The sequence below is a fragment of the Patagioenas fasciata genome, chromosome 15 (genome assembly GCF_037038585.1).
Source record: "Patagioenas fasciata isolate bPatFas1 chromosome 15, bPatFas1.hap1, whole genome shotgun sequence".
NCBI classification, from domain to species: Eukaryota; Metazoa; Chordata; class Aves; order Columbiformes; family Columbidae; genus Patagioenas; species Patagioenas fasciata.
Window position 1 is genome coordinate 5,699,368 of NC_092534.1, and position 27,643 is coordinate 5,727,010.

Sequence of the window (27,643 nt, forward strand, 5' to 3'; positions counted from 1 at the left end):
GAAGGAGCAGTCAGTGCCATCTACAAGATGATGTTATTAACAGCAGTACACTTTTTTGTTGGTTTAGAGAAGCCGCCTCTCCCCTTAGAAAGCTCTTTTTTATTTTGAAACAAAGCACTTAAACAATTTCATTTACAATACTTTGTTTCATACAGTATGCTTTCTCCATATAGACATTAGTATCGCATTTCTTTTGGTAAAATGTATCCTACTGTAAAAAAGCAGCCTTTTGTCTTCATGGAGATCCATTATTAGATCTTGCACTTGTTCTTTTGAATATCTTAGTTTCTGTTATCCAGTAACTTAATGTCAAGGAACCTGTTTCTGGGGTTCACACATGTAAATGGAACTATATTAGCCACAGCCTGAATTGTGACATTAGCTATTCTAACTGTTGCTTTATTCAAAGATAATTTAACGACAGAATTTGTTATTCATTTAATGACATTGAAAACCACTTCCCACCCCTCCTCTGTTAATCCTGATCTTTATTAGTGTTCGTTAGTTGTATTTGGTAAAACCAAAACATTGGGGACGTTTCCTACCAAGTATCATTTATTTTGTGTTTAAATCTACATTTACTTATTTTCCTTTCAAGTACTGTGAAAACTTAAAGCTTTGTTTTTCTGGAGGTTAAAGTGATTAGTTCATATAATATTTAGAGATCTATCAGTTTTCAATGTGATTACCTTAAGGAACAGAAAATTACAGTTTTTTAAAACACTTTTCAAAAACTATATCTTGATGTATCTTGATCTTATCTGATGATAAGATCACCAATAAAAGAACAGACTACTCCTAATAAACTGCCAAAAATCTAGACTGTGAATAGGAAGTCAGTGTTACAGCCAGTGAAACAGTGGAGAATGACCTAGTTTTTGTAGTGTTCTATAACTTTCTAAATGAGGCTGAATGTGGTTATGAACTTATTAAATGACTACAATGATAATCTGAATAATTTACTACTGTGAGGTAATTATAAGGGTATCTTTTTGGAAAAATAATTTAGTTTTACCTCTACTTGGAATTGCTTGGATTATTTGGAATACATTTCATGGTTCAGTAATTTGAGAAATCATAACTATTGTTACAACTAAGGAAGTGGTTAATAATGTATATCATGTTTATTTTTATTATAGAAACCACAGTAATACAAAAACCAAAGTAATAAAATAATGTTTTAATTGTAAAAATGTTAATTTTACATAGCGGCAGGCAAATTAATCAGGTAGGTACTCAGATAGGGGAACTGGCTTGCTTCTCGTTAAGAAGGCTTTTTATTATTATTATTGTGCGATATTGGAATACATGCCTAGTTCAATGATGAAATGGCCATGCTGGTCGAACTTAGTATTCTCTTTTTCTACCTTTCTTTGTTCACATGTTGGTAACTGCAGACACAAGGTGGTTTTGGACTTATCCTATTTATCATCAACGGGATTCTATCTGGAGCGCAAGAGCTGTGTAGTTTGGCAGCAGCATTGCCAAAGAATTGGAGGAATTGGTAGGGGCCATTGTCCATTCCACCTCTTAAAGCTGGCCGGGAACAAGGGAAGGTGAGCATTGCATTGTGCAAAATCTTACTTATTTTCTATTGGTATAGGGCTGTGCATGTCAGCTTAGGTCATGGTGTAGAGGAGACACTGTGTTCAGAAGTGGAGTCACGTTGAGTGTAGAGTTTCCAATCGGACCGGCATATAACACTGAGCCACCCATTTAATTTGCTTGGAATAGTTGCTCGGCATTTATCTTTACAAGCTCTGTTGGCCCGGTCGTCATTGTCCACAGCACAGAACAAATTTTAAAAAACTATTTCAAAAAGGTAGAGTTTCTCTTTGAATCATGAGCTGTCCCAAGAGAGTAAGCAGAGAAAATAACCATTATAGTATTACTGAAACAAATAGGGAAGGGAAGGCAAAATACACTGCAGCTGCAGAAAGAGTTAAGCCATTTTTCTATTTACACGGTTTATTTCACAAGTGTCTGAGTCATTGGGCATAACCAGCACAGTTAAATTACAAAATTACTATTTGGTTCTTTTTTATTGACTACAATTCAAAGCTGCTTCAAGCCTTCCAAATTTAATCCCCCCAGCTCTTTGCCAAGAACATTACCTTTTATTTTCAGCATTAAACTGTATAAGATACCCCTAAGGCTACATGTGAGCTCACCCTCCATGATAGGAGCTAACAGAGTGTATCAATTGTTCATGATTTCCTAGTCTCCTGTAAATTGGGAGAGGCGGGAGGAGCACTGGAATGCGAATTTTGTACTGTCAGCAGTTCTTTTGCAGGCTGTAGCTCAGGCAGTGCGTATCAAGGTAATTAATTGTGGAATGTTTTCAGCTCTTCACCGTTTAGCAACCTGTCAAAACTGAACTAATAAGCCCATTGCATGTATTTTATTATGCTTACTGTACTTTAACTGTTGGGATACTATTTCTCTTTCCCCCTTTTTGGTTCGAATGAAGTTAAGAAACTACCATAAGACAGTTAACAGGGAAGAAAAGGCCTTTTCAGAGAGACAAATACAACCTTTCAGTGAAGTTTTATATTGCTTTGTCTCCTAGCAAATTCATTTGGGTTAAAGTATCAGAGATTTTTATGAGTGTGTTTTGTGAATTTGCTCTCCTTATGCTCCACCTTCTGTTCCCAAATGAGGAGTTTTCTTATTAGGTGATTGGATTGCAGGTGTGAAATGATTATTTATAAGAGTAATTGCTTAATTATAGTGTCTTTTATTTGTGGAAATTAGCTATGAACTTTAGTATAAATTTTAACAGGTGACTTCCCATGTGTATTTTGGAAGCCAAATGTTAAATCTATGTTTAATGGAATTAGATTTTAACATGTGTCAGAATCTGCTTCCCCTAATGATGAAAAAATCAGTGTTTAATAACAAAAAATATTGAAATTAAAATATTTAAAAATCTATTAATTTTTCTTCATTTTTAAAAGAACCTCCCAACCCCCTCAATATTTCTTCTATTTTATTCACTAAACATAGAATCTATTATCCAAAATTGCCTACAAGACAATCACGGACTTTCATTTTTCTAATGTTTTAAAGGATAATTTCCACGTACATTTTGTTGTTGTATTAACTTCAAGGTAAAGATCAGGATGAGGTTATAATTATAAAGAAGTCCTTGTATGAATCTATGCAGTTGCATACATTAGTGTTTTCTATCCCATCAAATTGTGTTTAGTCTCTGGAAATATATATAGTATGTGTGGATGATTTCTATCACATATACAGCAATATAGTTTATTGAAAACTTCATGGTTGCTCACCAGCTTTTTCAGTGATAGAATCTGATCAGTTTGTGTCCTAAACTGCTTATGCTGCCATGTGTGTAACAAGTCACCGTGTTGTAAAAGCCATATAACAGATGCCATAGAGACACTGACAGTAACTTATGCCAGTATATAATATACATGTAAATATGTACATGTGAGTACATGAGTTTATATATCATCAGTACCATTTAACATGTGAATGAATTCCTGCACAATGCAAGTTTGACGTGTTAGCATTTGTTTGAAGTTGTGAATGTATCTGTAATGTTGCAATTGAGAAAGCAGAACTATCTTCTCTTCTGGAAGAAATATATTTGGCCATGTCAGTGATATATATGTGATGAATTTCAAGGTTGTCAGTGTTGCCATGTTCTAATATACTTATCTAGATTTAACTTTATCCACTTGAGAAATTTGCAGTTTGTCAAAATTATATTTTAGATATTGGTTTTGTTTCTCCTCCTCCCCCCACTCCCACAATTTTTATTAATAACACCGAAGGTTCTGTCTTTCCACAAATGAAATGACCCGTAGAAGCATAGAATGGAAAGGCACTAGGTATTGAATGTACTGTAAACACAAATTAAATCTTTGCTAAAAATATCCTTCAATATATCTAAACATCAATTGCAAAGAACCACATTATCCACACGTGACCTTACTGACCATCAAGATTTGCTTTATGTTTTGGTTTTTTTTCTCTTAATTTATCCCTGACAGAAATCATCTGTCTACATTCCTTGGACTGAATTCAAATTTGTCTTGAGAGCAAATTAATACTGGCAAATGTGTTAAAGTTGTCTTAAATTTGTCCTGTCTCTTGATCACGTGAAACATTTTAGTGCAGGCAATTTGGCAAGAGAAGCTGGACAAATGGGAAAAGCAATTCATTTCAGTAGATGCTCAAGTTCAAATATGGAAGGTAAAAGAAAGAGTGAAAGTCAAAAATAGTTTGATTTATTTTTCCTAGATGAAAAACATACACTGGGAAAGGAGTACTTGCTGGTTTGGAGAAATTAAGAATGTACCTGAAAACAAGGACAATGATGTTACTAGAAGCAGGAGTTGTTTAAGAAATAAGGAAACAAAAAATACTTTAATTTTTGTGTTTTAAAAAATTTCGTTAGGAACATGATTTAGGGATAGTCACTTTCACATAAATGGAAAGTGGAGGCCTAGGTGTATAGATGAACAAAATTGCCTTGCTTGTGCTGTTGATTGACTCATAGGCTGAACCGGTTCATGGCTAGATTTCCGTTTAGCTGGTCCAAATCTTGAGATGAAAGATACTGTTGACCTCTTCAGGTACAGAATTTAAGTTACAATGCTGTGTTTTGTTGCTGATCAAACGCCTTTGACAATTCCTGTTCCTGTTCAATTCCTATTCCATTTCTCCTTCACTGTATGGAAATTATACATTCTGAGTATTTAGGCACAGATAAATCTGTATTGGTATAAGAATTAAGTGCAGTAAAGTTTCACTATTACATGCATTTTTAAAATGTCTGACCACCTATTTGCTTTTCTTTTTTCGTTGGCACATTCTCGAATTCTCAGCTGTGATATTTTTGTGTTGGTAAAATCTTAATGACAATATTTGATAATATTCCTGGAATAATACATTGAAGTCTCCTTCCTCTGTTTAATAACTTCCAAATTGGTTGTTTATATGTCTAAAGAGTCATATTAGTTGCTTCAGGAACAAGACTTTAATGCATGTTTGCCTTTCTGTATTTAAGATTTTTAGCAGTAAGGTCATTTGCTTCTCATCCTGACAGTACATTCCCATTTAATAGTGATATTTGTTAACTTTCCAAGAGTGAGAATCATCAAGAAAAAGGTTAATGGTACACAAATATCAACTTAAGTATTTACTACCAGCAGCAATAACTGTGTTTACAGTTGGTTTAGTGTTTTCAAAGAGAATAATAATTGAGTAGAACTGTGTACTCTACATCTGAGCATCAGATTAGAGGTTGATACATGACAGTGTGTGTTCGGTACCTGCATTTACTGGAGAACTGATAAATTGCTGTTCTTGGCATTTTAAGAATTCTTAAAAAAAAAATATGTATATATATATATTTATATATATTTTTATATAAAATAAAATCCCAAAGCTTTACTGCAGAGAAACACCAAAAGTAAAGCAACAGGAGGAAAAAGGAAATGAGATCATGGGATTCAGAAGTTGATTTCAGCAGATCTGAGATTATTTTCCAGTTCTGATACAGTTCTTGTGTAAGTTAGAGAATCACTTTTTTCACCCAAAGCAGTTGAAGACTCAGATCTACAATTTCCTTAATTTCGGAGAAATTCACAGTGCCTTCTGCATCTGCTTGCCTTCTAGCTCAGTTTAAGGGAACCATCAGTGAGACTATCAGAAGAGTCGGGTGTTATTTTGAATATTAAATTTCAGATTCCCAAAACCAGCTCATATGAATAACTTGCAAGTAAGTCAGCCATTAAACTGTGTTAGAGGTTGACGCATTTTAACAATATATGAATCTTCAGATTCTTCTGAAGTCTTATAAAGTCTTTTAAGGGTGAAACCCCAACCCAAGAGCTGCATCCAGTTGTCTCATAGATAATACTCATCTTTCATTATTTAACAGGTCATTAGAAGATGCAAAGTTATTTTTAACCAGATTTCCCATCGTTGCTTTGTTTAATCATTCATTTGCCTTTTCTGATTTTTCTTGTAAATGAAAGGGAGGAGACAGTGAGAATTTGAGATTGAAATGCTGAGGAGGTTCTGTGGTCGGTGATTGACAGAAATTGTATCGTTTTTCAGTATACACTCAGAATACACAGTTATCAGGTTGACAGGAAAGACCAACATTCCGGCTAAGTCCCAAACTCAAAAGTGCTTTGGCTCTCAATTTCATTAAAGAACAGTCCTTTTCTGAAATACTTATCATTCAGTAAATAGTCTCTAAAGATTGTTATGGAGCTATAGAAGCTCTGTCACTGCACGTAAGTGACACCTGTTGCTGTTCTGGTTGCTCATTGGCATTGTGCAAATTGCTGTTCAGGCTGATGAACTCCTGGTGCACGAGTAACCTGCACACGGCTCCGCTGCCAACGAGCTGCTGCCTCAAGCCTCAGATGTTAATGGAACTGAAGTCCCGGGATGAGCAGTCATCGTATAGAGCTTGATATATGAAAATACAGCCTAATGAAGAGAACTCAGAAGGGAAGGTCTTTAAATGCAAAGACTCTCTTTGATAACTCTCTAAAGCATAACAAAATAGAATAGGGAAAATATTTACCTCTCACTATCCTTATCAAATGAAATATAAACTGTGGTAGACCTTTAAAATAAAGGAACACGGAGTGCAATTTGTACACTTCTGTTTTCAAGCAGCATATATTTTTTGCATAATACAGCTGATAGATAAGATTAGTATTCATTATGATAAATGAATAGCAACTGATGACAGACTTCCTGGTAAAGCCTAATAAATTTTAAGCCATTAGAGTTTCTTTGGCATATTTTGCAGTTTTGTCTTATTCCACAAGAATGATAGCTTGCTAGTGCTTGAAAGCTGGGACATGACCACTTTGTTTTTGTAGTTCAGAGTGGAACATGGTCTTTACAAACGTAAGCAAAAAGCAAGTAGATTTAGAAGAAATCATACCTCTGATAGTATGAACTGTGAGAAGAAGTTGGTGTACAAGATGAAAATTTATAGGCTCATGCCACTGAGGTTACCTTGTGCTTCTCTGTGATCTTTTTTTTTTATGACAGTTTAAGAATGAGTAGGGTTGGACCACTTTTTTTACAAAGTTATTACATGATGAGCAGATTTTAATTGCCTGTTTTATCTGCTGTGCCAGTTCACTGCGGTCAGCTCTTGTTTATCCGGAAAAATACTGGGAAGACCAGAGATGTTCTGGAGAAAGCAGTCATGGCAATACCTCTTGATTTCCGTATTTTAGATTTGCAGTGCATTTCTTTGCACTGGAAAAAAACTGTTTAACAAGAACAGTGGTCTGAACCGCTTGTGATGAGTACCTGACCAACAACATTGTATCCAGCTGGATGACTAGCAGTAATGGTTTAGTTCTGAATCAGATCCAACGAAGCAGCTATGTTTTTACCAAGTTAACTAGGAACCTTGATCCCTGCTGGCCTTATGCTCTCATTTCAGCTTTATGCTCGCTTTGGACAGAGATTACATGACAAAGCATATATGTAGAGTGGCATGGTTAGAGAATAGCTGAGCTAGTATGTAGTCCATCAATGAAAAATTACTTTGAAGAACGGTTTTATACAAAATCAGCACTTTTCATCTTGTGGTCATTGTGGTGCTGGTCTGATACAAGGAAACCTTATGATGGATACAGAGCTGCCAAACATCAGCCTTAGAATCTGGGGGTGGATTGGGTTTTAGGCTTGTTAAAGTATGTGGAAGAGAAATGGGAAATATAGATAAGATGAAGCAATACTGCAAGGATAAGTACACAGATATAAGATTAAAGCCCGAAGGAAAAAAAACTGTAACAAGATTTCCTGATTTAAGTGTTGGCAGGGCAGAAAATTACTTAGAGAACAATCAAGGAAACTCTTACCTTCTGTGTTTCAAGAAACAAGACTGCCTGCCTGCCTTGTAAATGGGGGAACAAGAAAGAAATAATCTAAGACCCTAAGTTTCTTGAAAAGAAATGGTTTTGATTTAACACACAGGTATAATATATAATAAAAAATAGTCATCTTCCTTGTTTTTCTTTGCTGCCATATATGCTGCAATAATCTAGATTGTGTAACACAAATATTCCAGAAGGGCATCACACTTTTATTTGAAAATATCAAAATCAGATAATTCACTATTTTTTCTTTAAAGATTAGTTCAGTACTTAATTGTTCATATTGCTAGATTTATTTATGTATTTATTTTAATCTGGTTTACAGAATCTTTCTGTTGTCTGGTTAATTGCATAAGAACAAACCCATTAAAGGAAATAACACTGTCCTAATTTATCTGAGAGTTTAGTTGAAGAAATGAGGCTACACCAGGGATCAAATCCAGCTTAGTAGAAAAATCTTTACTACAATCAGTGATGGGCAAAAAGGAGAAGAATCCAATTTGACTTTCAAATACCAGGTTGAGATTGAGCTCGAAGTAAAAAGAAAAACAAAAAAAGCTGTCAACTTGCAAACACTTTGATAAAGATACCTTTGTAAGAAAATAAATATGATACCAAGGGTAGGATTCTAATTTACAGAATCCTTATTTGATTTGAACCAAGTTATGAATTATGATACGATCTGGTGTGAAATCATTTTGAGAAATGAATTCTCATTTTAAATTCACATTCAGTAAGAGGATCCTTTTGGTTCCATCTGTTTCCTGTAGTATTGGGAGGTGGCAAAAACTTCAGCAGGATTTCCCAACTGGAAATAAGGTCCTCCACTTTACGCACCTTCTGAGCTAAGCACAGTAAGCAGCTTGTGGTTCAGAGTTCAAAATTATATTTAAGCATTGCTTATGCAGAAAATCTTGCAGCTTTAAGCCTGTATTAATATCCCCATAAGAGAAATAAGACTTAAGCGCTTGTGTCAGAGTTTTACTGAACTGCTGAAGTACTTGCCTCAGTGGGTTTCTTTACCTTGCTCAAGCCCTTCATGCCTTCAAGTGCTCATTAGCTGCCTATTGATCTGTTAAGAGACTGCAGTCTTCCTGGGCTTATCCAAACAGTGATGGAATCACACCTGACAGTTCCCTTCTCGGTGTTATTGGATGCTGACTGCTTATGCTATTGACAAAGCTGTTATTTGAAGAGAAATAAAGTAAATGCTAAGCTTGCATTTGTAGGCTGTGATACGGTTAAAAGTCACCTTTGTCATGAGAACAGCTTCATTTCTCTGATTGTTTTGTGACTATAGAGAGAAGGTGTTAAAGGTTCTTCAACAAACCTTTTTCTATGCTTTTGTTGGCATCATGCCTTTTCAGTCTTGCCCTGAAATTCTTAATTTAAGAAAAATATGCTGTAAAACCTATTTATTCCTTTCTTGGATTTTCTAATGCTTAAGCAAAGACCAGTTGCGCTACTTGGATTATTGCAGATGTACAGTTTCTACAAGATGGGTTTATCTTACAAGGATGAGAATATGTAATTTTAAATCACCTTGGAATTTGCAGACAATAACTGTTGACAGATTAGATTTATAAGCCCCATAATTTATAATAAAAATAAGAACATAAAATAAATCTGTTAGTAAATCTATTTTCATCTTAATAGTAAAAGTACTCAAAAGTTTTAAATAAGTTAATTCAAGATCGAGTTTCTTTAGTATCACTGAGAAAAATAACCTACCCAGATAGGTTCCATTTGCAGCAGAGTTTATCTGGGAAATCTTTGTAACCTTAGAATACTGCTTTGAATTTTTAATCCACCATTTGTTCATAAGGGTAGGAACAATCATCACTCAAGCATTTTTAGATTAGAGAGATTGTATTAAGGTAAAAAGGGAGTGTGTTAAGATGTCAATAAACTCAGATCTGCTGTTAGATCAAAGCCTTGAGTTCTTGCATCAAGATCCTCCAGGGCATCAACCAAATGCAGGTGGGAGATCAGACTAACTACAAATACTCATACTCTGTTGAGTAAAACACTGTAACGTACCCACAGCATAAAACTTCATTAAAACATTTCTGGAAAAATAAATGGATGAAAAGACAAAAACTTTTTAAAATGTTCTTTAACTAGAATTACATATTAATCTCCTTCAGAATTATTTTTCTAGCCTGTAGAAATCACTTATTTATTGTAGCTATTCCATATTCTTTTATTGTAGTCTTTCTGTATACAAACGTCAGCTTCCAGCTCAGAGGCTCTGAAAACAGGTAAGTAATATTCCTGGTAATTCGCATCTAGAAATTATGTTTCAAGCTGTGACCACAGTGCTAACCTCTGTTTTATGAACATGAGAAAACCTCTTATCACATCAAATCAGAACTTATCTCGTGCTAACAGATGGGGAAATCCTTGCCATACTTCTGTGTCAGGAATTCACTAGAGTATTATTATCTACTCAAAGAGCTATCTTCAGATATGAGGGGGGGAGGATTATTTTTGTTAGGTATTTCACAGGATGAAAGGGGGTTTTTGTGTGTGTTAGGATAGCTGCTTTCATTATACTTTTACAGTGAAGAAGTGGATTTGTGTACAGACTGAAAAGATACTTTTTTCTCCAGGAGTGTTAGATCTAAAATTAGATTCTTTCAATGCTGATTTTTGTTTATTTTTCCTCACTTAAAAAGGAACATTTTAGGAACAAAAGATCAAACTCAAATGCTTATCAAAGATATTGAACTTACTGGTATTTTTTCGACATTACCTTTCTCAAATCATTTGAAGTCAGGTTCTGTATGTTTCTTTTACCATTTTGTGAATCTCCTGTTATATGGAAAATGAATATTCACACATAAGACACTTGAATACTTGTAACAGAATTTATTTAGGATGCAGGTACAGAATTCTTTCGGATTATGGTGGGCTGAGCTTTGCTGGCTGCCAGACCCTCACCCAGCTGCTCTCTTGCTCCCCGTCCTCAACACAACAGGGGGAGAAAATGAAGATTAAAAAGCTCCTGAGTCATGATAAAGACAGAGGGATCACTTACCAATTACCGTTAGGGGAAAACCAGGCTCAGCTTAGGGAAAATTAATTACATTTGTTGCCAATTAAAAAGGAGTTGGATGGTGAGAAACAAAGACAAAAATAAAAATACCGAACCCAAACCCGCTTTCTTCCCACGCTCAACTTCACTCCTTCATTGCCAACTTCTGCCTCTTCCTCCACCTCAAATGGCACAGGGGGAATGGAAAATGGGGTTTTGTATCCAATTCATGTATTTAAGCAGTGAATATAAAAAATAAAGTTTTTAATATTCAGTGTTAGGATCTTTTGAATCTTTTGAGCTCAGAGACTTACAATACCATGAACTCTGAGCTTCAGATTCTCTTTTGATTTTTCGATTTAGTAATTTAAGTGTCCAGGAAAACTAATCTGGGCACAGTTCAGATCCAGACAGTGTTTTCCGATAAGACAGCAACAAGTAAGTATCAACGATGTAGTTGGAACTAATGTTTACATTAAAGAAATGCTTCTAATTCCATTGTGACTTTCCTGTATCTATATTTGAGATCAGTTTGAGAATTCTTTTATAGGAAAATCATGTTACTTTTTTTAAAAAAGAAAAATATCATCAGGTACAAAGATCTATTTCAGTCGAATCCAAAGCACCATTCCCTACCTCCTTTTTTTCCAAATGGTAGTAAAGAAACCTGAATGAGGATAGAATAGCTGAAGAATATTTTTTCCACGTTAAGCTGTGTGTTTATAGTCCCCTTTCATCAGTACTGCAACAGAGAATGTTATTTGGAAACTGAAGTCTAATTTGAGATCAAACTGATAAAGCATCCAACATAACTTTGAATTTCCATTATTTCACCTGTTCAAAGTTCAATTTAAAATCTTAAGGTTTTTAGAATTTCCCTTTATCTGGGGATATTTGTAAAATCTCAGAAATGAGAGACTCTTCACAGATTATATGGTGAAGGTGAAGGTCTTGAATCATACACATCATGTACTACATCTTTTATATAACTTGAAACAATGAATATTATGTTATCTGCTACAGTAATATTTTTACCTTCACATATCAATAACAAGTCTCATAATGTGGATTTTTGAAGATGAAAAAAAGGAAATTGTGTGATTATTGTTATGGGAGTTTTTACACAGCAGAGTTTAATTATTTGGTTCAGTAATGTTCGATAATTATTTCAATGTGGAAAGCCCTCACAATCCAATACCTTCCAAAACTAAATGGTTTCATTACCAGTAACTAATTTACAAGGCAATTTCAAAATCTCATGACTCCTTGTCTGGCTAAGATTTACAGTCTCTAATAAAAGGGCCTGGTTGGGAGATATGAATTAACAACTCATTAAAATGAGAGCATATATTCAGTAACTTCATTTTCTGTCCTCTGACTCCTGGCTGGCAGCGCTGGCTACTCATTCACCTGCTGAGGGAGCAGTGGTGGGATTCCAAAGCACTTTTGTCATCCCATGTAAAAGTGGTTTGGAGTACAGCCCTGTGGCAGAGTTTGCTTTGGTTTTGTTCTTTCATGCCCTGGAATAGGTTATATTCCAAAACACTCTCCATGTGGACAAACCTCACCTTTCTGTTTTATAAGCCTCAGGGCCTTAAGACAAAAACTTTCTCCTGCTTGAGTGCAAGGTACTTCAAGATTTTTTTGATCCTAGGAAGATTAATATATATTTTCTTACCCCCCACGAGACTCGTTTTGGCCTTTGGGCTTTAATGTGTTTCTTCTTTAAGAGACTGAATACTCTTTTTGGAGACCCAGGTTCTATTTCTGGCTTAAGGTGTAACTATGTAATTAGTTATTTCATCCTTTAGAAGTTTTCTAAAATCAAATCAAATTTATGTTTGCTTCAACAGCAATCTTCTTGTAGCTTAAAAAATTGAAATAGTAACCCTGCTATTTTAGCTCTGTTCCAATGTTCAAGTAATGCTTTCTGTCTACCTCTGCAATTTTGTCTGCAGTTTTAAACAGACGTTTGGTTATGCTCTTCTAGCAAAACTGCAGTGATATTGTGACCTTTAATCCCTTTCAAATCCCTGAATCTTCTACCTTATTATGCTTCCCTTCAAAGACAAAGAAAGAAAAGTGAAACAAAACCAAACCTCGAGTTTCTTATTTTAAGATATTCATCAGTTTTCAATAATTCAGTTTTTCTGTTTCATTTGCCTTTGGGAGAGTATCTCCCAGGGCAATATCCTCAAATGTGTAGCAGTAAGATCTTTTTTGGCTGTCCTGCTCGCGTGCACTGATGACACGGTCCCATCCTGTCCGTGGATGGAACCTGGGCCATACACCCCATAGACATCACATCAGTCCCTGGCATATGCTCATCGCCAATTTGTCTGTATCTTAACTCACAGTTACAACTGAGATAAAGAGCAAGTCCATTAACTCCACCCACTATCTGTTATGATTAATTTAAGGATACTCGCACAGCGCCACAAATCTACTGCAAATGCGCACTGCTGGAGGGATAATGGGTTCTTTTTTCTTTCTCAAATAGCTCTTTGCTTTTGACATTACCATATGTAAGTGAGAACAATGACAGCCCAGCAGTCAGTGTCGGTGACTTTCAGAAGGGGGAATTTGTGAGCATGGCTGGCAGTTTGTTCTTGCTGCCACTCAGTAAATTGTCATATTTACGTGGAGATATCCAAAGTATCTGGAACAATAGTAATAAAAAAATGTCAGCTCTCTGTAAATGCTAATGGACGATGACTTTTAACTTGTTTGTGCACACTAACAAAACATCAAATAACTTCATCCTCTCAAACTGACCAAAAGATGAATTTCAAACCCATAATGGCATTAAAATGCATCAGAAATGAAAACAACATAAGGATTCATCATAAGTCAGAAAACAAAAATGCTTTTAAACTATCAAGAGCACAGTATGTGCTATTCTATTTTTTTTTTTCCACTTTAAGTTTCTGAAATATTTATTAAGGAATAATCTGTAGAATAATGAATATTGCTTTCTTATAGAAGTACAGAATGCATGCTATATTTCTGCTATAGCATCTTATTAAATATGGATGCGGTGAGTTTCTAGTCACTTTGGGACCAGCTACCAACTGCTTTGTCTTTCAGCAAACAACGCCAGTTCACTTAAGGTGAAAAAACCAACAAGGCCATCACTTTAGTGATGGCTTCTCAAAATAAAAAAACCCTTTTCTATGTTTTGATTGGTGATATTAGAAAGCTACATATCTGGTAGGTTAGTTAAGCATTTTAATATTTCATATATTCCACAATTTTAGTTCAGCTTACTGTCCAAATAAAAGATAGGTTTAATGTTTTAAAATATTAAATGTTTAAGCAGGAAGATCTTGCGGTTTTCTCAATAATTAGGCATATAATTCCTTAATGCATAAAGTTACACTTCCAAGAATGATAAAAGAAAGCAGTTAGGATGTGTTCGGATAGTATAAAAACATTAGTTTTAGTCGGTGTTACTAAACTTGATTGCAGAACTACTTCAAAATAAGAGAGAAAGGGAAATCTTTATTCTGTATCTTTCTGTCTTTCTCATCCTCTGAATGATGCACATTGTTCTCCAAGAACATAAACTGTAAAGTAACCCAAATGAAATAAAAATGTTTTAAAATAAGTGATTTTACTCAGCTGCTATTGATTATCAACGAGCCAGAGCTCTTGATTTTTTTCAATTTGCTCTAAGGTTTCCAGGTTGCCAGTTAGCAATAATAAGGCCATTTAAGGCCATAATTAGAATACACAGAGAAGCCAGTGAGGCCCAGGCTGCTTGGGGACAGTTGGCTCAGGGGACGCAGTGACAACCACGGTAGCTCTGACTCTCAGAGGAGTCCTGACCACGTCAGGCTGCAGTTACAGAAACAGGTTATGCAGTCTGTAGCTGGGGAAAATCCTATGGATCGGAGCATAAGTTAGTGGATACTTTTATTTTCAAAGAAGTATTATATGAATAAAATAAATGATTCTTGGAAATGCAATTGTCCATTTGTGCCAGGTATGTGACATGTTTTCTTTTGTTTTTTCACTGGTACAACGCTCTCTTCCCTTCCAAGCCATGTGGCGGTGTGGGCCAGTTGTCAACACACACAAAGTGACCCTTTCGTGAGATTATTGTTACTGTGAGGGAGGAAATCATGGGCTCTGTGCCTGTGCAGCATTTTCGTGTTTACTCAAGCCAGTTTTGCTAGCCAAGCCTCTCACTGTTTGCACACCTGTCTGTGAGAGCATCAGCATTTTCCTGCCTGGAAGAGGTTACCTGTGCGGATGCTGCTTCAGTTCATGTTCTCTGTGCACTTTTAGGGTCACTTTTAGCATCTTTACCTGAATTAATTCTCACCCAGATGTGCTTAGCAACCTTGAATGTCATGTTTAGGTTTCAGAAGGGTCTGTATATTGAATAGTCTGTATATTGAAGTATTGCTGCCATGTACTGCTACCTGTCTAGCAAATTTTATGGAATCTCTTTGCCATTTGGATAATCTTATTTATGTTTCTAGAATCGAATGGTAGCAGTCAAGTTAATTATTCCCTTATTTTCATAATCCTGGGCTTTTATCGTTGACTTCTTAAACCTGACATCAAAACAAGTGCTGCTAAATGCTAATCTCAATGCTAATGCTTGTCTCAAAATAAATATAAAATTAAGGACTTAAAAATTGAAGTGGTTTAACTTCAGTTTTGTGTTTTGCAAGGTACTGAGGTGTGCAAAGGACAAGGAGGTTCTTCTGTTAGCAGCAGGGTTAGCCTTCTGAAGAAGAATGATTGAAATCTGATTCTACCCTTTGTCATGCATGTAGGAGAACACACCGTCTTTGGAGGCCGTCTCTGCTGCATTTCCTTAGCGTGCTATCTATGAATCCTTGCTAGATAGGCAGAAGATGTCGCCAGTGATTTCTGGGAACCCAGATATTTCTGCAGACATGTCAGTGAGATCTGTTTCCCTGAAGCCACAGCCTGAGCTCCCAGTCTATCGGTAGAAAATAAAATAAGGAAAAATTACTTCTTGGATATACTGGGCCTGTGCCGACTGACGTTTGAAAATCTAAACTAAAGGTTTGCTTCTATTTATGATTTAAGATTTTCACAATAATACATTTGTTTTTCTAAGTGATAAACAGCTAGAGGAAGAAAGTCACCAAGGTATTACCTGGTAATTTTTAATTAACAGCACAGGCTTATAGAAAACCTTATTAATGATGTAATAGATATGAGTAGATGCTGCAATATCCATCAAAAAGGTCATTACTGCAGAGATAGGGATCCTGCAAAATCTTCACTTAGTGTTATTATTCAAGGCACTCTTTAAGTTGTCTTCATAAATATCTAGCTGTAAGAATTCTAGCATCTTAGTGTGATATATAGATAAGGACAGCTTCTGCAAATGGCTTGTAGCCGATATCTAAACTTTGCTATAAATAATTATTTGAACAGCATTTTTCCCCACAGTATTTACAGCACTGACTCAAAATTTCTGCATTTACCACCTATTAAAAAAAACATGTCTCTCCTTTGGTTTTTATAAGCAGTAGTTACGAAGGTAGTCAGGTGTTAAAATATAGTCCAAATCTTTAGTTTTGCAGTAGTGTAAATGTATCTTGATTAATATATATATATATATATTAGGGCTAAAATACTGGCGGAGTGGAAAAACCCTTAGCAATTAATACGCATTTATGGGGTGGGAGGTTTGCTTTTCAATATTAAAGCATAGAACTGGAACAGTTCTTTTGAATTATCTACCAGACGAAGAGGAACATATCAAATAATCTGATCAATTTCTACAATAAGGTTTTACATGGATGTTCTTGAGACAAGAATTGACAATACTTGATGACATTTCAGAGGAAGGAAGGATAAACTTGTCTATTCAGAATTTGAATGTACAGACAAATTCTGTTCATCTTCATGTGATTCTTTAGGAATTCTTACTCCTCACCTTTCTTTTTTTCTCCCATCACACTTCCTAAGTTCATTTTCCAAAAGCAAACTTCTCCTTGGTAGTCTATAAGTTCCTTTAATGTTTAGATTACTTTAGTAGTACTCTCTTCCTAGCATTCTGTCATTTCCCCTAAAATTATTGCTTTCTTCCAAACCTGCTGTGCTGGTTTTTGTGAAATTTTCAGTCTAGTTGGTTTGGGTTTTATTTGGTTTTGGTTTTTTAATTGTTTGGTTTTTTTTTTTTTTTAATTATTTTAGGATCTTCACACCACTAAATTAACAATGTGTGCATCGTGGATATAGTAAGCCAGTAGCATTGAGAATGAAATTAATTTCTTTGTGCATCAGAATGAAAACTGAGGGGACAAAGCTAAGTTTTGAATAATTTCAGTATTTTAAAAGTAAATTTGAAATTTAGTTTACCTTTTGCCATTCTAAGCAAAGCTGTGAAACAAACCCTATTGATTATGCCATGCAGTGTGTTTCATGCTGTACAATGTGTTAGGTACAGCTCTTTTCTACCCAAATAGTGATTACCAGGATGTTTAGCATTATCTGCAGCTTTGTATCAACAGTGAAGTTTGATCAAGGAATCACTGTAGTCGGTAACAGAACGTAACACAAGACTTCTTCCTGTTGCAGTCCAGTCTGAAGAACCTAGAGGCAGAAGCAGGCTCGAGAAGATTTGGCAGTAAATTATTAATGAAGTAAGATAATCTGCTTGAATTGAGCATAGGAGAGATCAAACTGGATTATCTAATGGTATTTTCTGACCTCAGGAATTGTGAACTAGTACTAAACAAGATTTTACACATGGGTTCTACTTTGTAATGTGGTGAAGTTATGCTGAAAGGGTATGTCCAGGAAATAAAGTTGGACTTAATCCTTTTGCTTGATTTACCTTGGTAACCGAATTTGCCTTGGTAACAGACTTTAAATAATGCACTCTGCCACCTTTTTTAATAATTGACTTTATCTTGGACTACAGACCTGGATATAACAATGGTGAATTAGGGAGCTTCTGAAATATTTAATACATCCTTATTTAAACCGTCATATATAGAGTCTGCTCCTACATCTAAGTTTACCATTCTTAGAGCTGCTAAATGGTTTATAGATGGCAGTATCTCCTACTGTTAGATTTTAGATGGTACACTGAAGTGTGCTTATGCGTCAAACTGATCCTTTACTCTGTTGAGAAATTAGGATGAAAGAAAGATTGCTTGAAGTCATTTTGAGGTAGTCAGTGATGAAGCGATGATCTTTATTTTTTTGTTTTGTTTTTTCTTTTTTTATTAGGCACTGATAGGTTGAAAGCTAGATTTTTATTTAGCTTTAAGTTGTCATAAAGCCTTAAAATAAAACTTAGTGTCATGTTTGTGCCAAAAGACTGTCTAGGGCTTATTCAGCTCCCTGGATGCATCTTGAATTTTAAAACAATTGTGTGTTTAGGTCTAAGAGAATTTAAAGTCTTTTTTTTTCAAATTATAAAAATCTGCCTCTCTAATGTTCCCTAAAAAAGTGTACATGAATCAAGACCACAAAATACCTTATTATATAATATTGCCAAGCTTACAATTGCTTGATAAAATATCACTGAAAAGTTGATTTATTGAGTATTGAATTTTATAAGGAAGAAATTTGCAGCTGGAGAACAGTTTTTGAAGTGGGTTCTTAAATCAGTGGTACATTATTTCATTATTGAGCATGTCATTTGTTGACTAAACATGTTTTCTTTATTGTTGAAAAGACTTACATGTTCTTTATAACACCACCAGCTGAAGACCTCAGGGACAGGTGGAAAACTGTTACTTTCACAGGACACTTTTGGAGAAGAAAATCATAGTGCCTACTTGTCGAAGTGAGTTGTTTCTGTGACCGGCTGGTTCTGCTTGATAGTTGTGGTTTGATTTTAGACAACATGATCTGTTCTACATTTGTAATATGCAACAGAGGGAAATTGGCTGCAAAGGGAGGATGGGATATGATAGGGAAGAAGTGATGTGCCCAGCATTGCAGTTTGCCTGGCTGAGGATGCTCACAGCCTGGCTTGAGCTTCATTCATCACTCATATCTATTGCTATCTTAAGAATTAAACTTGATTAATTTTAGCACATATTGGCCATTTGGGTCTCACTGAACTGTTTAGTTTTAGATTGTGTCAAGATGGAAAGTTTGCGGATCAATATAATTAAATTACTTGTGAAGTGATGCCTGTGCTATTGATCCTACAAAGAGGCTGAGATGGGAATGGACCTCAATGTGCTGCTTTGCTACCTGGTGTTGATCTGTGTGCAGGAAACAGCGTCTGTGCTGTTCCTGCAGATGAGATATCCAGCTCATACTTTTTATAAACACTAGGCATCAATTATTTTAACATTAGTTTGTTAGTTGTATACATACATGCAGAGATACATATTTATAATTCTGCTGTACTGTCAACAAACACATAAAGCTGAGTCTTAGAATGCAGTGTACAGTAAGAGGCAAACATCAGTTGTAATAGATTTTGACATCTTTTGGCATGGTTACAGGAAATCCAGATTCTAAATGGGAATCAATCCATCTTTTCTGGTGGTTTTGAAAGAATCAAATTCAATTGTGTAATGTGATTTCATCAGGCTTCCTTTTCTGTTTCCAAATAATGGCTATTTTCGAATTTCTATTCAATTTCTTTCTTATGAAAGGATTTTGTCTCCATACAGTTTCCATTTTTGCTGCATATCCCCAGTGTAAAGTGTAGAGAATACCTTACTGCTTCATTTCTTCTTATGAACAAGTGATTTTTTTGTCTGGTAAATGTCTACCTAATATGACCAAATTACTTATTTGTCTTAACCTAATTATTACAGCAAGAAATAGGCACAGATAGATGAGAGAGTTGTGTTATCATCACCCTCACCATACTCAGTTTAGTTCAAAAGTAGTGCTTAGACATAACTCTCTTTGCCTTAGACTAACACTTTAAAATGACTGCAACTTATGATGGTACACATGCAAACATCTATAAAGATGCAAGATTGTTTTGTGTTATGACTTGAATAGAATGGCAGTGTAGATGTTGTGCTCCTAGGGGACAAAAAAAAAAAAAAAAAGACAGACGTCATACCAGTGACTAAATATTCAGAAGTCTCTCTGAACAGCAAAGAGCTTGCAGTTATCCTTTCTTGCTTATTGAGATTTTATTCACTTTTTCTTCACTGAGCTGCTAGAAATCTGCTGCGATTAAGGTATGATTAATCTTATTCCTGGGTGAACTAAATTTTAACTATGTCAGCATAGAGAAACAGCAAAACAACGTCTCACTGGTTGTGTCTTAATGTTGAAGATACTGTTGTGTCTTCTGCAGAAGACAGGAGACTCAAGGCTGTATCAAGTTGGACTGACGTTTAACAGGGTGCCATGTGATGTACTGAGGCTTCTGGGTATTTAACTCCCCCTCCCTTTCCTGGTACCTGCTCCCTATTGCTGGAATTTTCTAAATATCAACAAGTCTTGGAAAAGAGAAAGTGGTGCTTATAGCTGTCTGTAATACGAAAATGTGGAGTGAGAGAAGGAAAGGAAAAAGGCATTAAAGTGTATAAACTGACTGAATTTTCCGTAAAATGATGCTAAGTATTTAGGAGAAGAACCTTTAGTAAATCTTGGAGTGAGTAGAAAGAATTCCCTTCAAAGACTTAATTTCATGTGTTTTTTTTTTAAATACCTACCAAAACGAATAGTGTGTCAGGGATGACAAGAATGGAAAAGACAACAGATTAAATGCCATTGTGGCTTGTAGACATTGGCTTTTTGATGGTGATATCCCAAGATCAAACATGGGCTTTGAGTTCCCTGTGATTATTGCAGCTTGTTGTCTTGGGAATGGTGAAAGAGTTAACAAAAATCAAAACAAACGAACCACACAAAACCGACAGGCAAAACAGCTCATTGTTTTATATAGGTGAAAAGCACACACTGTAAGCACTGCTGTGAATTATAAGATACTTCTGCTGTTTCTATGTTGGGTTTGAACATAAATTAGAGTTAATTTTGTGAGAAGTTTCATCTAGATTAAGCTTTACCTTGAACTTCCACTTTCATATTCCCTAGGACAACAGAATAATAATTCGCTGTACAAACAATAACAGTAGGGACTAATTCTCTCTGGATACCCCCATCTGGCAGAGGAAATCTGGTTGTTAGCATATCAAAAGGCGTGCTGAATTTCTTCAGTTTATATACAGACTGAAATTAATAGAACTTTATAAAACTTTCTACTATTTCTATTTTTTACTAAAATCAGGAATCCTATAGCATTTATAGGAGACAGTGTTATTTTTGCTTTTAAAAATTGAGAGGAAGATCTCCAGCCTCCTTTCTTTATGTACAGAACATTTAATTTCTTAAAAACAAAATCTCCAACTCTCCCATTCTCAAGTCACTGCCTTCTCTATGAAGGTAAATGCCCACCTGAGACTGGATGTTGCTTTCTTGCTGCAGTTAAAAACAGTCTCAAGATCCCTCATGGTAGTTTTTTGATTTGCATAACAAAACAGTTTCTGTGGAAATATCCATTGTCTTTAAGCACCAACAAATAACACTGTGATCAGCGTATTAAAATCCCTGTTAATATTCTGAACCTCTAGCTGATTAGAGGTTTACTATCTGTGTTATTGAAGCTTTCAGAAAAGCATGGGGTGGGGGCGGGTGTTTGGTGTTTGCTCCTTGCCCTCCCCAGCACAGTATTTTGGACCTACAGGCCAGTGTGACGTGTTGTCTCCACAGCAGGGTTGTTAGTAGCTGTCACCACACACACATTCCCTCAGTTTCATAGGTGAGATCGGGTTTCTGACCCCAGAAGTAATGTGAACAAACTTCCTCTTCAGTGACACTTCTGCTTTTGCTCAGTGTAACCTGGGAGATGAAAGGAAGACAAGTCCTGGGAATAATAGGGTTAAACTGATACATAGGGGGGTTTAGTTTTGCCTTTTTTTTTCTTTTCTTTTTTTTTCTTTTCTTTTTTTTTCTTTCTCCGTTTTATCTTGTCCTTTAGTTGACTTAAGTCTCTATTTTCTTGATTCATTGAGGAAGGATAAAACAGACCAAAAAAAGTTAGTTGCTGTTATATATGGGAAGAAAAGGAAAAGTTTTAAGTAAAAATGAATTACCAAATATTTTATTTTCAATGAAGTACCAGAGGGTGTTTTGTACAAGCACTTGTGTCTCAACAGAAAGTACATATTGCAGAAGTAGAACAATGAAAAGATTTATTGGCTGAAACAATTCCCGCTGTCATGTGGTACATCTGAATTAAATATTTATACTTACTCACTGGGATAATAAAACTGTATTCAATTATGTTGTAGACACTACCAAAAGATTGTTGAGGCCTCTACTAACATTGCAACTCATAAAATATACAGTATAAGCAATACATGAGAAAACATTATGGGAAAATAGTCTCTGGTCCGTAGATTTTGCTTGTTTGTTAAAAGAATTATTGAGACACATGACGAAGGGCATCATAAGCCTGTGGTAGCCATAAATGTGAATTTCCAAGATGTTCTGTTGATGGTGATCTCAAAAGCTGTAATGGTTCGGGATTGCGTAATGCAGCATGGTGGTCCCTCATGGCTGGCCTAAGCCTTACAAGCTCTTAGAAATGCAACAAGAGCTGTCTCTTTCTCTAGCCAGTATAATGGAATAAAGATCTCTATTATCCCCTTTCTGCCTAAATATAAGTCATTAGTCCTTTCACAGTGGGACTCTGCGACACCAGCGCATTCCTCACACTCTCTTGCCAGTTAAAGAACGCAATGGGGTCCTGAGTTTGCTAGAGCCCAGTTGGGACACTGTATTGTGATTATTACTTCGATTCACTTGAGTAATTTGCACCAGCCGGTATTTAGACATGTGAGAAATCTCCTTGGCCTCAGCACGTAACTTGCTTAGCACCTTTGTCAGAGCCTGCCTGTGGTCTGAAACACAAAGCAGCAGCCTCTTTTGTTCAAACATCTTTCCTTGTGGGTTTATAATTCCTCTTAGACTTGTTCATTGCAGGCATCTTTGTCAGAAATTCTTCCCTTTATTTCTTCTGGGACTGTTCTGTTTAACTTTGTCAGTGAAGGAGCTCCAACTGTGTCGTGACAATTTTGTAATTAGCTATTGCTAGCAATAGCTTTTCTTTCTGATGGCAGAGCATCATTAACCCTTGCTTTTTTTCCCTTGTGCCATATTTTCTCTCTTATCTCTGAGAAGGTGATGTGTGCTTTTTGCAAGCAGTCGGAACCATTAGTAATCAAAACCCAACAGAGCACAGCATTTGTCAGAAATCCCATTGCTTTCAAACTGTTGCTGTAAATGAATCCATTTGTATGCGAGTATGATTATTTTAAAAGCCTTATCGGAGGAACTGAAATTATTTTCTCATTTCCCCTCAGTAAACTGATCCATTGATCCTTAATAACTTCACAATTATTCAGCTAATTGTTATGTTTCTAGTATTAAGTTAAAAATATGCCATCAGATTGTCAGGTATGTGTTGCATCACTATGACTTGAATGCATCGAACGGTGTTGAAATAACAGCAGTGAATTTTGGCAAATGAAGAGAAATGCTTTCCTGCATCAGTCAACATCCCAAAGTAAATGGAAAAATACCAGCATTGCCTATCATCTGGGCTACACACCGGTATCGATAAAAACATAATTAAAAGATAACAGTATTTAAAAACAAGCCTAGCCAAAGTAAAAATCAAAGCCAGGCAGACTAGTTTTATCAATGGTACGCACAATACAAGTTAGTAGAGTATTACTTTTTATCCTTAGGAACTCAGGAAGAGTCAATACTCAGTGTGACACATTCCTTCTTATAGGATCCTGATGCTTCTTCATTTTGAATTAGTGTATAGTACAACTGGTGTATGTCTTTTTCTTTAACTTTTCTCTGTTTCTCTGTTTCTCATAGTTACCCTATTAAAATAGTGTTTTTTTTGTGTGTGTGTTTTCTCTTCCTGACTGTACTGTAAAAAGATACAGTTGAGATTTGGGAGGATTATGAATTTACTGACCTGAAAATGCTATACTGTACAAGTCTATCAGAAGTGTTTTTGTAAAATGTATTCAGGGAATGTGGCAAAAACATTTAGTGCCTTTTCTAGGCATGTTGATAGATTGAGAGGAATCATTTAATTGTTCATGTTTTATTTTTCTCAATGTCTGAATCAGTGATTAGAGTTTTGTGTTAATTGATAATAAATTAAGCTAAATTCCCCAAGTCATGACTGTTTTGCCTGCAACATGTACTCTTTCCATGATGTCTAAGCAACAAACTGCCACAAAATTTTTAATGTTGGGTATTTTTTCCATAGAAATGGCTCACTTTAATCAAATCAGTGTTTGAATGAGAGGAAGGCATTTCAGGAAGATGAAAGAAGCCATGTTCAAGAGATATAATATGACACAAAAAATGCATTTATCATTTATTCTGCTTAGTATTTACCTAGGAATACTTTTATTTTAATGTTTTATTATTTTGCAGTAACTATAGAGTATTCTTCCCTAGATTTGAGGCTGTTACTAGTAAGAAGCGTTTCAGCCACCTTTAAAAAGCCACCATCTCAATGAAGCCAGCTATTCAGTAAGAAACAGAAATGCTACAAAACACCTGAGATAAAAAGGGCTGCTTATTATTCATTTTAAAGCAATCTGTTGTTAGAAAATTAGAAATGTTATAATTACTCAGAAATGCATTGTATGTCAACATGCAACGGGATCCTTTACCAGTTGTGATGCTAAACCTCCTTATTGTGCTCAGCTGATTTTACTAATTATTACATGGAAATTCCACAGTCTGGCTTGCACCCTGTGGAGTGGATATTTCAGACACTTGTAACAGGGGACAGAGGGTCTGTCCTTCTGGCTTGGATGTACTATGCTGATGGAAATCTGTCCTATCGGTGTTTTACCCGGAACAGCCATTTTTCAGGTTTCGGGGGATTTTTATCTTTATATGCTGAGGTGAGAGACTTTTTTCCACTGTCTGCAATGAACATGGGTGTTGAAGCTCAGGGAAAAATACCATCCTTTTTCCCTATGTCTTTCACCAAAGAGTAGGCCACATTGCTACTCTTGTGTGAAAATAAGTGCTACATAGAAAAAGGAAGTTGTCTGGCAGAACAAATTAATCTCGTTCCAGAAAAGAGGAAGAAATGGACATTTCTTTTACTTTTTTGCTTTTTCTTTTTTATTCATTACGTTTTTCCCCCCACAATAAGCGAATGAATGTTTGAAGCTCTTTAACAGATGTTTTCTTATTTTACTCAGGTGGGATATTTATGATGCATTAGTCTCTTTTATGTCGTTTTATTTTGGCAGCTACATTCTGAACTAATTAGCACACTAGAGATCTCCAAATAGGAAGTACATGGGCAAGCAGTGGTTGAGTGTCTGGTAGCATATTGCAGAATCCGTTGTGACTGGAATCTGAGACTGTGGTGCTTGCAATCGCTGCATGAGGCATAATTGCATTTCTGAAACACTGAGCTCTTAATGTTCTGAAATTTTTACGCAACCCTATAAAGGAAACACAAAAGACCTCCTAAGTATGAATTACAATTTTGAATAAGTTATACTATGCTGGCTAACTAATGTATATATTATGTTGTGAGTATGCTTTTTCAAAAATGTAAGCATTTAAGTGTGTTCCCATATTTATATGTGTGTGTGTACTTGCTGTGTGACTAAGATTTCTGACATTTCCCTGAAATTTCTCTGAAATTATTAGAATTATGTTTTACATGATGCTGGCATAGAATTAATGATGCAACAAACCAGTTTCAAATTTCTACTAGTGGATTATTTTCTTCTAGAGCATTTTTTATTAACTTATTCCTATCAAGTATTTACCTACAGCAGGGGTGTCAAACTAATTTTCACCGGCGGCCACATGAGCCTCACAGTTGCCTTCAAAAAGGGCCAAATGTAATTTCAGGGCTGGATAAATGTAGGAGTAGTTACGTTTATCTAGTCCTATATTTACATTCGGCCCTTTGAAGGAAACCGGGAGGCTGATAAAGCCCCTGGTGAAAATTAGTTTGACACCCCTGATCTCTAGTGTTACACCTGCAGTATTTGTCTTCCAAAACGCATAAATTTTATTGTCACGCTAAAAGCTGGAATGTCCGGTCACTTTTGTCAGTTATCCTGATCCATATTCCACCTGGTTGACTGTTGATGGTAGCTGAAGATACCAGAAGTAAAGACTGAAATAATTACTTGTATTTTCCACCAAAAAAAGGTGTCAGTATGAGAGGGAATGGGTGAGTGAAAGAGAGACTAGAGCAGAACGATTAAGGAAATAGCCAAGAGGCAGGAGACACAGGGTCCACAGCTGTTCTGCCTCATTTGGAGTAATTAGTTTTTAAGACTGAAAAGCTCAGCAAAGGTGTCCCACTTTCCAGCTCCGGCTGTGTGTCTGCAGCAGCCTCTCCTGCCCGGAGTCTTCGCAAGTGTCTCCCAGCACGTTTCCCCTCATGTGGCTCCTTCCCCAGCAGCTGATGCTGTTTCTAGATGTGTCTGAGCCAAAGCACCATGTGCTCCTCTGACCAGCTGAAGCCATTTGGACCCACCTGTGACTGGCTACCTAGAGCCTGCAATGTATGGGCAACACATGTTAACTGACTGGGTATCCATACGTGAACTAATTGGGCATTCATGCATAAATTACCTGGGCATCCATGTGTGTGCTAATTAAACCCTCATGAAAGAGCAAATAGGGTGCTTATATGGGAACTAATTGGGGACTCAAACATGAACTGCTTGGACATTTGTGTAAATTAATGAGATGCTCATGCATGAATGTGGTAAACAATGCCATTTATGTTCAGTAGCCACGATAATTATTTCTGAAGTTGTACTGTATCTCATTCCTCTTATTTTTCCTCAGAACTGAGATACCTCCCAAATTAAGCATAGGCAAGAAGAATGAAGGTCTGCTTCTGTGTATGTGCATATGCGTGCTGATTTATATCTAAGGGGACTGGAGAAGAGACCAGGCTTTCTACTTGGCAAAAGAAAACACACAATTTTGTCCTGCCTGACAGTGTCCTACTGGGCACTGTCTTTGTCATGTTCAGTTAACTACCAAAACCCAATTGAGGGATTGATTATTTATCAGTGACACTCTTTAAACTGTGGAATTGATAGAATGACTATGGACAGTTCTGTTTCCAGAATTAAGATTTGTATTTGTCTTCAGGGTCTAAAGAGAGCTGCATCATCTGAAGTGAGAATTTGTAGAACAGCAAAAAGTGCCAAATACGAAACAAAAGCTTCTTTTTTTCTTGTCAGTGCATAGTGGATTTCTCAGATGCTTTATTAGAAGAGCAGAAATACACAACCACTCAAAAAAACCTTCCATTTGAACACGGGAATTCAAATCGCATCAGCATTCTGTCTATCTGGCTGTTTATATTTTGACTTGTAGCGATTGCTGTTTATAGACGAATATACGAAGCAAAAGCAATACAATCTCTCTAGAGGAAAAGTAACTCAGTTGTCTTCTTAGGGATTCATTAATGATTTGGCAAGAGAATTTCTACTTTTTCTAGGCTCTTCTATGTAACACTTTATGTGACTGTAATCTTGAATGCCATTGAAACAGGGCGCAGCCATCACTTTCCCATGTTTGAATTACTTCTATTCAGAGATCTGTTTTTAATTACACTAGATAATTCTGAAAGAACCTGAGCCAAATCATGGTATATCTGAACTGCAGCATGTAAGCAAAATTAGGTTCAATAGAGTTT

The 27,643-nt window shown here is 35.9% G+C and overlaps 1 protein-coding gene across 27 annotated transcripts in view; it reads left to right on the forward strand.

Moving 5' to 3' along the window:
• Positions 1–27,643, forward strand: part of RBFOX1 (RNA binding fox-1 homolog 1) — a 1,107,892-nt gene that overhangs the window by 660,522 nt on the left and 419,727 nt on the right. Inside the window, exon 1 of one of the 27 annotated variants that reach the window (XM_071814938.1) lies at positions 1,466–1,556. The exons of the other annotated variants lie outside the window; for them this stretch is intronic. The gene's annotated coding sequence lies outside the window, so the exon portion shown is untranslated. Of the gene's footprint in view, positions 1–1,465; positions 1,557–27,643 lie in introns of those variants that run through there. 27 annotated transcript variants of the gene reach the window in all.